Raw genomic sequence first — 13,043 nt, forward strand, 5'->3', positions numbered from 1 at the left:
ACAGGCCCCTCTGTCATCAGCAACTCCTAACATTTCTGTTTGCTCTGCAATTTCCAAGTCAACAAGTTTTGGCCTGGGATCATAAATACATCTGATGCGCATTCCTAGTGCTGACAGTTACCGAACACCTCGATAAATATTAACTTAGTTCTTGGTATTGAGACCTGAGAATAATCGCAACAGCAGCTTTTTATCACAAACAGTTGACAACTCAGCACCAGTGCGCAAAGTGTCACTAAACCAAGAACGGACCTCCCCCACCCCTCTCTCTCCCAACATTCACCCTCAAAGATTTAACGGGGAGGAGTCTCCCAATTCCGGCCTTAGTTCTCATCACCAGCTGGTCTGAAAGAGAAAGTTTTCAGTGCCACCAATTAAAGCCACAAATTAAATCTTGCATCAAAGCTTGAGGCGCCAACCCAACCCTTTATGAACAAGAAGTTAATGCAGGCTTGTCCAGTAAAACAGCAAACAAAAAGAATGTGAAAGAACGGTTGAAAATAAGAGTGTGTCCACAAGATCTTTTTCCTCCACTCCCTCCCGAGACAAGACAAAACAGGCAAATCTGCAAGGCAGCAAGACAATGGGAAGGTTGGTGGCAGCAGTGCGGCGGGGGGGGGGGGAGGAACCATGGCAGCAGGAAAATTTCCAGAGGGGCAAAGAACTGAGGCTGTGGGGAAGAGGAAAGATCTGGGGGCAGGAAGCAGAGAAGAGGGGAGAGGGGGAGAATCTCAAGAAACTGAGTTAGGCCAATTTTACACAACTCCCTTCTAGTGGAGGCCAGACAGGCCCTCTCCCAGCTGAACTTCTGACACCTACTGCTTCTACTCCAGTGGGTATTTCAACTGGCCTCTTGATTTTTATCATTTTGACAGATTTGTTTTACACTGTATTGAGCTTAGAAAATATTGTAATTAAGTGCCACATAAAGCCATTGAAACAAAAAATTAAAATAAATAAATAAATCCAGGCAGGAAAGTTTGCAAGGGCCACAGGATCCAAGCAGACTTTTAGCACTGAAGGACCCATCAGGGCAGCAGGAAGGCAAGGGAGCTCCTCAAGCTAAGAGGAGCCACACAGGTCTCAACTGTGGGGTGGGGGAGGCAGAATCCGTGAAGGGGGGGATTCTGAGGAGTGAGGAAGGAGCAGGATTAGGGGGCAGAGGAGGAAACAGAGGAATGAGACAAGGGGGTCAAAGGAAAGGAGATGGGGGGAAGAGGCCAGGGCAAACCAGGTTTAGAAGTTTTAGAAGGAAGAGAAGGGCCTATAATAGGGAAGAGCCAGGACAAGCCGATGAGGCTTTACGGGAGCTCATATGGAGGGGGCGGGGCAAGATAAAAACAGAAGGGAGGGGAGGGAAGAGGTTCCTGTGGGCTGGTCAAAAAGAAAACAAACAAAAAGCGACCAAAGAGAGTGTCTTGGGTGGGCGGAAGGGGTGGAGCAACTGGAAGCCCCGCCCCACAGCTCTAAAGGGGCGGTGACAAGCGAAAGAGATCCTTTTGAAAGGGGAGGAGCCAATCAAAGAGAGAGGGAAAGGGACCGTTGCAGAAAGGGGCGTGGCGAGGGAGCGCGAGGGGCCCCCTGAGCGTTCCAAAGGGGAGGGGCCCCAGGTGGGGTGATCCTCCGGAGCGCGTGAGGAAGGGGGGAGTTCGAAAGAGGCGTGGCGAGGGAGCGCGAGAAAGTTTTGAGGGGAGCGCGCGCCCTTTTTATCCCCCCCCGTCGTTCTCGAGGGAGGCGGGCTGGCGGCGCTTACCGTGGTCGTCGTCTGTCGCCATCCCGAATTCCCTCACAGGGCCGCCGGCACCGAAGGGAAGGGGGATAAATGGGAATAAATAAAAATAATAATAAAACTATTTCCCCCTGAGGGAGGGCGAGGGCGGAGCCTCAGCCCAGGCCGCCTTCCCGGACCCTTCCTCCTCCTCTCTGTCTCCCCCGAATCTCCTCAGCCGTCGAAGGGAGGGGGAAGGAGAGAGAGAGAGAGTGGGGAAGCGTGCGCGAAGGGAGGGATTCGAATTCAAGAAACTTAAAATTCCTAAAAAGTCTGCCAGGCGTGGAGGTCTCGATCTCTCCTCCCGCCTCCCTCCCTGCGCGTATCTCTCCTTTCTTTCCCTCAGCCGCTTCTCTCTCTCGCTCGCCCTTTCTGCGCGTGTGCACCACTCCGGAGCGTCCCCCTCCCCTCCTCTCCGCCTCCCTGTCTGCGCCGGAACCCCAGCGCGCAGGCTGCTTTTTCAGTCCGGAGGCTTTTAGAGTGGGGGACGGAGGAGATGGAGGAGGCTTCCTTCTCCTGTCCCACCCCGCTTCCCAACGGCCGCTGTCGTCGTCGTAAGGGCCGGCCAATGGGCGACCTAGGCTGGTAAGAGAGGCCGCGCCTCAAAGGGCAGGGGGCGTGGCTGGCGCCTCGGCCACGCCCACCGAACGCGGCGGGAGGTCGCGGAGGAAGACGGACGTCTTGCAGCTGCAAGCGGCTCCCTCGCCCGTCAGTGCAACTTTTGGAAAAGTTGCTTGCGGAAAAATGACTGAAAATGAAAAATAAAATGCTATTATTGCTACGATTATATTTTATAAGAGAAGGGCCTTGGAAAGTGACTAATAAACAAGTGAAATAAAGTAAATATATTATTACTACTACTACTGTATGTTTTAGAAGGTTTGGCCCTGAAAAGTGACCAACTAATAATTACAAGATCTGAACAGGGTGGTTCACGACAGATGCTCTTGGAGGTCACTGATTCATAGGGTCGCCATAAGTTGTAATCGACTTGAAGGCAAGTAACAACAATAGAGAGAGAGAGAGAGAGGGCTTGGCCCTGAAAAGTGATTAATATAAACAACATATACATTTTGAATATTAGCATCACCATTATTACGTTTTCGGGGCAAAATCAGCAAAGAGCCTTTTATCTTAAGATAGTGCTGAGGATAGAAAGCAGATTTTTGCAGAAGGGAGTCTGCTTTGTCAAAGACGGAATGTTAACCTCAGTGGGCAGCTGTGTAGTGTAGGAACGGGGAGGGGGGGAGAGAGTCAACAAAAAAACAGCAAAGCAATGCAGAAAGGACGGTCTGTGACAGCTCAATTAAAGCTTAAATTTGCCTTCCCCAACCTGGTGCCCTCCCGATACCGCTATCCCTAGCTGATTCTTGTCAACGCTGGTGTGGGCTGATGGAGAGCTGAGTCCAAAAACATCTGGATGGCACCAGGTTGGGGGCAGCTGGCTTCAATATGCACAATTAACTGTTCAACTGTGAACTTTGCATTTCTTTGCCATTTGAGCTCACACTTTCTGTTGCTGAAGCCCCAATTCCCATCATCTCCAGCCAGCATGGCCAGGGGATGATGATGGGAACTGGAATCCAGCAACATCTAGATGACCACAGATGCTCCCTATCTCTGGCGGAGAGAGAGCGGGGATTGTACCATCCAATTAATGAAAGCACCTGCATCCATGTGCTATCCTAAATTAGTGCAATCCTATGCCTGTTTACTTGGGAGTATGCATTATGTTCAAGGTAAAGCATACTCACAGGTAAACATGCCTAGTCTTTAGGGTCATTTTATTCTATTTTATCCTGTTTTAAGTCTTTGCTGTTTCTGAATGCTTTTTGCGCTGGTCATGGACTGTAATAAAGAGTGAGATTGATGGTCCCATAAGATTGTTTTTGCTGTAGTGGACAGCAAATCAACACAACAGCTCTTTTTTTGTACAGCCCTCATACCAGTGCAATAACAGGGTAGGGAAAGCAAAGGTGCAGACTGAACCTAGTGATGCACGCTTCTAAACCCAGCAATGCAGATTACACATCCATTTCGGTTTTATGGATGCCCTGCCTCTTGCCAAAGGCAGAGGCTGCAAGTTGGCTACTGGTGTTACGTCATTGGTTCCCAAATTTTTCTTCCCAGGGACCACTTGAAAGTTGCTGATGGTCTTGGTGGAACACTGAATTATTTTTCTGCCTGTTGTAGCCAGGGCTGTGGAGTCGGAGTCGTGGAGATGGAGTCGGTAGAAATGTACCGACTCCGACTTCAAAATATTTTGAGTGACAAATTTTTAAAAATATAAATTCAAAATGTCAAAGAAGCTTCCCATGAAGTCAGCTGTAGTTGAGCATTTCACCATAACTCAAGATGGAAAACATTTTGTGTGTCAGTATATGACAGGACCCAGATGAAGACAAGTGCTGTGATGCCAAGATCAGCGCATATTCAGGCAGCGATAAAAATGCTCCTACAAGAGCTTCCAATTTAAGAAGACATTTACAGCCCTTTCCAGGGCTGTGGAGTTGGAAGCAATTTTGGGTGGAGTCGGAGTCGGACAGTAGAAAAATAGAGGAGTTGGAGTCGAAGGTTTGGCCTACCAACTCCACAGCCCTGGTTGTAGCAACTGAAATGCGCTGTGCTAGACACACTCTGCATGGTTTTTGTTGCCTTTTTGTTGCTTATTTTTAATTGTGTTTTATTGCAGTTTGAATTCAATGGATGGCAAATTGTAATCAATCCAATGTAAGAAATAAACGCAGTATAAGTATTGATTACAGTTTGCCTTCCATTGAATTCAAGTTGTAACAGTAAAATAAAACATAAGAAAGAAGCAATGAAAAGACCGTGAAAAAGCAAGATAAATATTTGAAGCAGGTATGCCGTGGCCCTGTCCTGACCTGAATGATTCTCATTGACCATGGGTGGGCCACAGACCAGTTTGGGAACTCCTGTATTATACAATAGACAGAAGGACAGATATGTGAATGAGTGCATATACTCTTTTTTTAAAAAAACACTTTTAATCTTTTTTTTTTCAATGTACATAAGCCCACGCTGTCTGGGACATACTTTGTCCAAGAAGCATCATATCCAGGAATAAACTATTAGGTGGAGTCTGTCTCAAAGCTAAATTTAATGTCCTGGAGCGTTAAGGATAGTTCATGCAGAAGTATCTACTTGAGCTAGCATGACAAATTTCAGCAGTTTAGACTTTTTTATTTTAAGCTTGTTTACTTTTTGATAGCAAGCCCTCCCCTCCAAAAAAAATCCCAGAAAGTATTATTTCAAGTTTCTTTCAATAACTGGGTTAGAAACTTGAGACTTGCCCTTTTCCCATCTTTGCTTTCAATAAGTTAAGTTACGAGCTTCATTTCTTAAAAAAGCCCCTCTAGCCAAATCTTGCTGCCTAGGAGAACTGGTAATTGTTAACACTCCAGAACTGCCCACATTTTAGCTATTCCAGAGATAACTGAAAACCAGATAATTACTAGGAACTTGAGAATTGTGCAGCCACAGAGGAACATCGAAAGAGAACTTGTCAGTCACATGCAGCTGACCTAATCCTTAGGCTACAAGCCACATAATAATATTCAGATGTTTTAAAAGTCATGGGGGAAACACAGGTTATTGATACACACATCTTAAAATCATTCCCAGGAACCAAAAACATTCTGGATTTTTTAAAAAAATGCTTACTTCACTTCCTGAAAATGACCAGGTCCAGACTTTGGTAGATTTCCAGAGAGGGAGATTTTCAGGGCTGGGCGAGCCTTCAGTTGTTGCTTCAATATTCACTTCAAAAAAAAATAATGATCTTGGACACTTTGAAGAGGATCCCCTCAATCAATCATCACAATTGTGGTGGAATGTGGCAGAGGTGGCCAGCTTCCGTGGCTCTAAGTTCCTTGCTCTGGCTTGAAAAGCTCACACATCTTAACCAAGGGAATAGCCGGCCGCTGTGAAACCATCGGTTATTTGTCCTTGCCAGCAGCTGAAGCAACAGGCACCAGGGAACAATGTGCTAGTGGGCAGCCCCTGTAAGGAGAGGGACGTTGCGTCCCGTACAGTCCAAGGGCGGCCGAGTGCTTTGCATTCTCTCAGTCGTGGGCTGCCAGGAGCATTGACAGGCAAAGCATGTGGACTATGCGCAAGGGTCAGCTGGTGGTGTTTTGTGTTATCTTTCCAAAAAGGCAGGGAGGATGGAAGGATGGAGCTCCTTAAAGGAAAAGAGTGGTGGGGCATGAAGCCAGCTATACTGGGATCTGTGATTGTTCCTCCAGACCCACTGGTTTTGCTCAGATTATCCTTCTTGAGCATACTGTGTTTCTGAGCACTCACTTTGGCCCCTAAGTAGTTTCAAGGGAAATGCTATGGCAAGCTCACAGACCACAGTTTGGGAACCCCTGATGCAAACAATTCAGTGAATATACGCTTGAGTGTATGTTTAAGATATTGTAATGTAAATCTATTGTGTGACTGTATTATGAAATGGGTTTGGTACTGTATTTAAATTTTTATACATATGTAGAGGGGGAGAGAGAGAGAGAGAGAGAGAGAGAGAGAGAGAGAGAGAGAGAGAGAGGAAAGTTTCTTGCACTAGTGCACAAAGCCCTGAAGAACTTCGGCCCAGGATATCTTAAGGACCGCCTTGCACTGTATGTCCCAAGTGGATCACTGAGATCATCTGGTGGAGCACTTTTAGTGGTCCCCCATCACAGAGAAGCAAGACTCATGTCACAAAGGAGTCATGCCTTCAATGTTGTTGTGGGCCCAACTCTGTGGAACTCTCTCCCACTAGAAGCCAGAAAGGCCCCATTCCTGCTGAGTTTCGGGTGCCTAGCTAAAACTGTTTTATTTCGGGAGGCCTTTGCAGCATGAATGCTTCTCTGATGTTTTAAATTTTCTGATTTTTTTCTGATTTTTCTTGTTTAAATTTTTGAGATTTTAAATTTTGGAGGTTTTACATTTTTTGAGGTTTAATTTATGTTTTACATTTTGTATATTCTGTATTTTTATTGGTGTCAGCTGCTTTGAGAACAGACAGTGAAAAGTGGGATATATTATTTTATTTATTTATTTTATTTATATTCCACCCTTTCTCCCAAGCAGAGCCCAGGGCAGCAAACAAAAGCACTAAAAACACTTTAACACATCATAAAAACAGACTTTAAAACATATTAAAACAAAACATCTTTAAAAAACATTGTTTTAAAAAAACTTTTAAAACACCTATTTTTTTTTTTAAAAAGGTTAAAAACTTCTTAAAAAGCAATTCCAGCACAGGTGCAGACTGGGATAAGGTCTCAACTTAAAAGGCTTGTTGAAAGAGGAAGGTCTTCAATCAGTGCTTTAAAGATAACAGAGATGGTGCCTCTCTAATATTTAAGGGGAGGGAATTCCAAAGGGTAGGTGCTACCACAATAAAAGTCCATTTCCTACATTGTGCGGAATGGACCTCCTGATGAGATGGTATCTGCAGAAGACCCTCACCTGCAGAGCGCAGTGACTGACTGGGTATATGAGGGGTAAGACAATCGTTCAGGTAAATATACATTATTTTAAATAAATAAATAAATGGCTTCACAATGTCCAGGACAGACTTGGCACTGGCCAATCAGTCCTGATTCGAGGCCTGAGGCCTGGAGAGCACCTCCCTCAAAGTGGATCTCGGCTGTGTGAATGGCTCTCCTCCTGGAGAGAGGCAGCTGGGTGGCTGTCTACCCATTACACCGGCCTGCTGCAGCCACCAGCCTTCCTTTAGTGGGATCAGGAAGCAAGGAAGGGAGGGGTCCCACGGCCGCCTCAGCTGACCCACCAAGTGAATTGCTGCCTTTGTTCTCCCCCAGCCGTTGTTTATGTCCCGGACAAAAGGATTGTTTATCATTTCTGGGGACACAGAAAAGTCCAGCCGTGAAAGAAAGCTCTGTGCTTTTTTTGCAAGTCCGGTTCCCTGATGAGACTGGGTTGAGTTTTGTTTTCTTGCCTTTTTTATACAAAATATTTAATGCTGGGTGGTGTTTTTTTTTTTCCTCCTGCAATGTTTGTGCCAAGGGCAGAGTGGGGGAATCTTGCTTGTGAGGCTTTATACAGATCAATAGGAAACAGCTGTTTACGTTCTGCCCGGGCTGGTGGTTTTTTCTGGGGGGGGGGGAGAGGGCTGGGGCGCTGACAAGATGCTTTGCCGTGTTGGGCTAGGGTGTGTATACAGACTGCAGAAGCATGTACACTATATAGCACATTTAAAAGGTCCATTCATGAGATGGGCAGCCACATTGGGGAGAAAAGTGAAAATCGACGTTCAAGGGGAAATACAGCTAAACTTGATCAGTCTCTGCTGATTTCAGACATATTTGGGGGTGGGGGAAGCCCTTTGTACAAACAAAACCAAGCACTTTCCTGCTTAAATGGGTGGAGAGGCGTAATTGACAAAGCTGCATGCCAAGGCTGTGACACACGCATATTCAGTTATCTAGGAAGTGTTGCAGCACATGTTTTTCTGTCCTGCGAATGCCAACAAGGAGAAGTAACATTTGCCCAGCCAACTGAGGAAGTTTCTTCAGTCTTCTCCAGGGTTACCAGCAGGTGACATCCCGAACCCCACATGGAGATGCCAGAGACTGAACCTGGGACCCTGTGCTCTGAGCTGCGGCTCTTCCCTAAAAAAACCAAGCAAGATTCCAGTCCTCGTGGTTCTGAATAAAGGGCTGAGTTAACTAGGAACAGAGGAAACTGCCTTACAATGAACAAGATCATTGGTCCATACACTGCCTTGCAGCAGCTCTCCAGAGTTTCAGGCAGGGAATCTTCCCCAGCCCTACTTAGGGGTGCCGGGGCTTTGCACGTGCCCAATCCCAGGCAGCATCTCCAGGCAAGGCTTGGTCTGACTTGGCCTACAGGCATGTTGCTTTGCACTGGCATTTACTGCCTTGCGGTGACCGGATGCCTCAGCTTTACAAAGAGAGACTATGATCCCGGCCTGGAATCGAGACAGCCAGTGACCGTTGAGAGATCACATGGATTTGTTACCTGCAGCCACAAGTCTAAATGGGAAGATAACAAGCGGCAGGGAGAGAAATGAAAGGGGATGAAGGTTACGCAACCAGATGGTTGCCCAGTGCATCAGGATCGTTCAAGGAGAAGACGAAGCAAGGCCTTTTGTAGAGGCTGCTGGCGATGTTCCCTACTGCATGTAGAATTTATGCCCCGGCGGCATCCCGGGACAACAATGCGCAGGTCCACACACCGTACATTGAAAGCACATCTGTTGCACATTGAAAGGTGGCTTTCCTCACATAATCCAGGGAACTGTAGTCTGTTGTGGGAGCTGGGAAGTTGTAGCTCTGTGAGGGGGAAACCACCTTTCCAAGGATTCTTTGGGGGAAGCCATGTGCTTTCAATGTGCTTGCAGTGTCTGATGTGGATATGACCTCAGTTATATCTGCCTGAAAAGGAGTGAGATGAGCAATGGATCAGCGTGTGAAATATTCCACTTTCCTTACTTCCAGGTATGAAAACGTAGACTAGTGACTCAGCTCCAAATTGTCACAAGAAAAAAAGGCCCCTCTAGAGACCTCCCACCATAACGACAAAGGATTGTTAGTGAGAAGAGGCTCCCTGGGATCATTTATTTAAAAATCTGGTTGGTAACAATGTTATAAAAGAAGATTTACAAGGAAACAAGGCAGCAATTAAAACGACACAGCCTATCCGAAGACGATTAAAGCATTTTAAATCAAACAAGGCCCCCAGGAAAAAACAAAACGCAATTAGGGACCGATTAAAACAGCCTTTGCTTGTAAGGCAGTTAAAGGCGGCATGTTGTACTTTCAGTGATAACGCAGAATAAAATTCAGGGCACCTGGAGCTTAGGATCAAACCTTAGAAAATAAAAGTGGGTAAAATCCTCGCATTTCCCCACAATCTCAGAATGTCCTGTTTCACCAGCTTGTTGAAATCCAGTTATTAAAAGAGGCAGATTCCGGCGTTATGAGAGAACTAGACAAGGTCCTCAAATGCAAAGATGTATCACTGAACACTAAAGTCAGGATCATTCAGACCATGGTATTCCCGATCTCTATGTACGGATGTGAAAGTTGGGCAGTGAAAAAAGCGGATAAGAGAAAAATCAACTCATTTGAAATGTGATGTTGGAGGAGAGTTTGCGCATACCATGGACTGCGAAAAAGACCAATAATTGGGAGTTAGAACAAATTAAACCAGAACTATCACTAGAAACTAAAAGGATGAAGCTGAGGTTATCATACTTTGGACACATCATGAGAAGTCATGATTCACTAGAAAAGACAATCATGCTGGGAAAAACAGAAGGGAGCAGAAAAAGAGGAAGACCAAACAAGAGATGGATTGATTCCATAAAGGAAGCCCCAGACCTGAACTTACAAGATCTGAACAGGGTGGTTCATGACAGATGCTCTTGGAGGTTGCTGATTTATAGGGTCGCCATGAGTCGTAATCGACTTGAAGGCACATAACAACAACAACATCCAGAGTTAGGGGATAAATGCAAAAGTTGTGTCTCCTTGAGGGAATCTCTGCAGGACGTTTTGTTTCCTGCAAGTGGTGCCACCGCTGGCTGCTGCCCGGTTGTCGTTGACCTGCAGCGGGGCCTTCTTGGTGGTGGGTCCCATTTGTGGAACGCCCTCCCTGATGAGGCCCATCTGTCTCCCTTGTTATGAATTTTCAGGAAGAATTTAAAAACATCCCTGAGTCCCCGGGCGTTTGAAAAAAAACTGTCCCTGGCAACCTTGAAATGATCTAGCTGCAAATGTGATCGTTTTACATGTTTTTGATCGTTTCAAAACATATCCATTTAAAATAGGATGTTGTATGTTATTTATTGCTTAAGTTGTTTTATCACTGATGTGCCTGTCATCTTGGCCCCATGGGAGGAAGGCTGGGATATAAATGTAAATAATGACAACACGATGCCACTCTGTTTTATTTTGTTATTGTTGTTCCTTGGGATAAGAAGGAAGCAGGCTTCACAGCTCTGCTTTTCCCGTGGGTCTCATCCACACCACACACTGAAAGCACATTTACCACACTTTTAAAGCACATAGCTTCTCTCAAAGAATCCTGGGAACTGTTGTTTGTTAAGGGTGCTGGGAATTGTAGCTCTGTTGGGGGTAAAGTACAGTTCCCAGGATTCTTTGGGGGAAGTGCTTTAAATTTGCAATCATTGTGCTTTCAGTGTAAGGTGTGGATATGATGGCAAGTGTTTACCCATACAGTGCATGCCCTTAGGGCCAGACAACATTGGAAAGATGCCTAAATTGTGCATGTTGTATGTGGTTTCCCCTGTGGTGTGGCCACATGCCAAACCTCTTCAAAACTTGCACATTCAGTCTAGTTTGTTTGCTTTTTAAGGTATCGAGACAGCTTGAAAAAGGACAGCTGTGGAAAACCATGAGAACTGAGAAGGGAACAAAGGTGCAAGTTTTGCCCCCTGCAAGAGAGAATAGTTGCCGCCTCGTTACAACTGAAAGGCTGGATTGATCCCTTCAGCGTAAACCTATAAATAGCAGTGGAGAAGGGAAGGTGGCTTGGATTTATTACGCGCCCGAATCTCCTTCTTGTTTAGCCCTGTTGTGCTAGGAATAGCACCTAATCCCAAATGTGAGGAGATTAAAAACGGTAGCAAGAGCAGTTTCTCAGAGATAACACTAGCAGTGCAAAAATGGAAACCCCTCTGCTCCTTGCAGGGAAGAGGGCAGGCAGTTTGCCAGTCACAGGGTATGCGGTTGCCCTCAGCTGGACGGACCGACAATGATTTTTGTGGGGCTACAAGTATGAGGACTGTGGCTGAACCTCAGAGACCCAAACTGAGTGTTCCCTGAGTCCCTCACACTCTCGCTGGTGGTGCTGCCGCCAGATCAATCGTGGCCACGATGGGGCACATCAAGAGGAAGTTGCTCTGTCATCATGTCCCAGTGATGTCACACTTACTTATTTTGGGGGGGGGGGGTTCTGCAAAGGTGTCCTATAATTCAACAGGCAATTCTGTCTGCTTCTTCAGCTGTCTTTGTTTGGGGTTGTCTCCAACTAAGTTCTCAGAGTAGACCCACTGAAAGTAATGGGCCTAAATTAGTCATGTTGATTAATTCCTAGGGGTCTACTCTGAGCAGGATTAACATTGGATGCAGGCGTCAGTCGTGAAGGTCCCACAAATATAAACACACACAGACGCACAGACATGCACACGCAGCGGGGAACCGTTCCTCAGCCTGAGAGTCGCATGTTAGCACTGGGCAAAAGTGGGCGGAGCAACGACGTGACCCTCCCTCTTGTACAGCAGGCTACAATCCAGCCTCGCTAAAGGCAGAGGCTACACCCGCAGGTTCTCTCTCGATCCACCATCCGGGCAAGCCTTATCACAATTCAAGGGCGCATCCCAGCCAGGGGAAAAAAATCAGTGGAGAACGCAAAGCAAGGGTGGTGAGGGGTGCGGCTCAGACCAGTACCGAGGGCCGGATAAAGAGGTCTGGAGGGCTGCATTGCGCTCCGAGGTCTGTATAAAATGTTACCAAATAAACAAAATGTATGGATGTGAAAGTTGGACAGTGAAAAAAGCAGATAAGAGAAAAATCAACTCATTTGAAATGTGGTGTTGGAGGAGAGCTTTGTGGATACCATGGACCGCGAAAAAGACAAATAATTGGGTGTCAGAACAAATTAAACCAGAACTATCACTAGAAGCTAAAATGATTAAACTGAGGTTATTATACTTTGGACACATCATGAGAAGACAGGATTCACTAGAAAAGACAATCATGCTGGGAAAAACAGAAGGGAGTAGAAAAACAGGAAGGCCAAACAAGAGACGGACGGATTCCACAAAGGAAGCCACAGACCTGAACTTACAAGATCTGAACAGGGCGGTTCATGACAGATGCTCTTGGAGGTCGCTGATTCATAGGGTCACCGTAAGTCATAGTCAACTTGAAGGCACATAACAACAACAAACAAGATAAACAACGGGAGAAACCAGTAATCAGTTAGGTCAAAGTCAAAGGAATGCGAAAAGTACAGTCCATATTAACAATTTTATGTGAAGCTTAAGATAAGGTTTTGATTTTTGAGCTTGACACATAAACATTGAAATAGCTTGATGGCTATTCATCCCAATATACGCCTACTCAGAAGCTGGTCTCACTGTGTTCAAGGGAGAGAGGCTTCCCTCCCAGGAAAATATGCACAGGATTGCACCTTAATTTCTCTGTGTAGAACACCACCAGGGAATGGAGTGCAGCGCTAGCCTTCCCAAAAC

General features: G+C 46.0%; 1 protein-coding gene across 4 annotated transcripts in view; it reads right to left on the bottom strand.

Annotated features, from left to right (window-relative positions):
- OTUD7B (OTU deubiquitinase 7B) overlaps window positions 1–5,729 on the bottom strand; it is a 46,284-nt gene extending 40,555 nt beyond the window's left edge. For 3 of the 4 annotated variants that reach the window (XR_009759993.1, XM_061606034.1, XM_061606032.1), the window contains exon 1: window positions 1,754–2,261. The gene's annotated coding sequence lies outside the window, so the exon portion shown is untranslated. Of the gene's footprint in view, window positions 1–1,753; window positions 2,262–5,452 lie in introns of those variants that run through there. The other variant, XM_061606033.1, reaches the window with a different exon arrangement.
- Window positions 5,730–13,043: the final 7,314 nt, after the last annotated feature.

The sequence above is a fragment of the Rhineura floridana genome, chromosome 22 (assembly GCF_030035675.1).
Source record: "Rhineura floridana isolate rRhiFlo1 chromosome 22, rRhiFlo1.hap2, whole genome shotgun sequence".
NCBI lineage: Eukaryota > Metazoa > Chordata > Lepidosauria > Squamata > Rhineuridae > Rhineura > Rhineura floridana.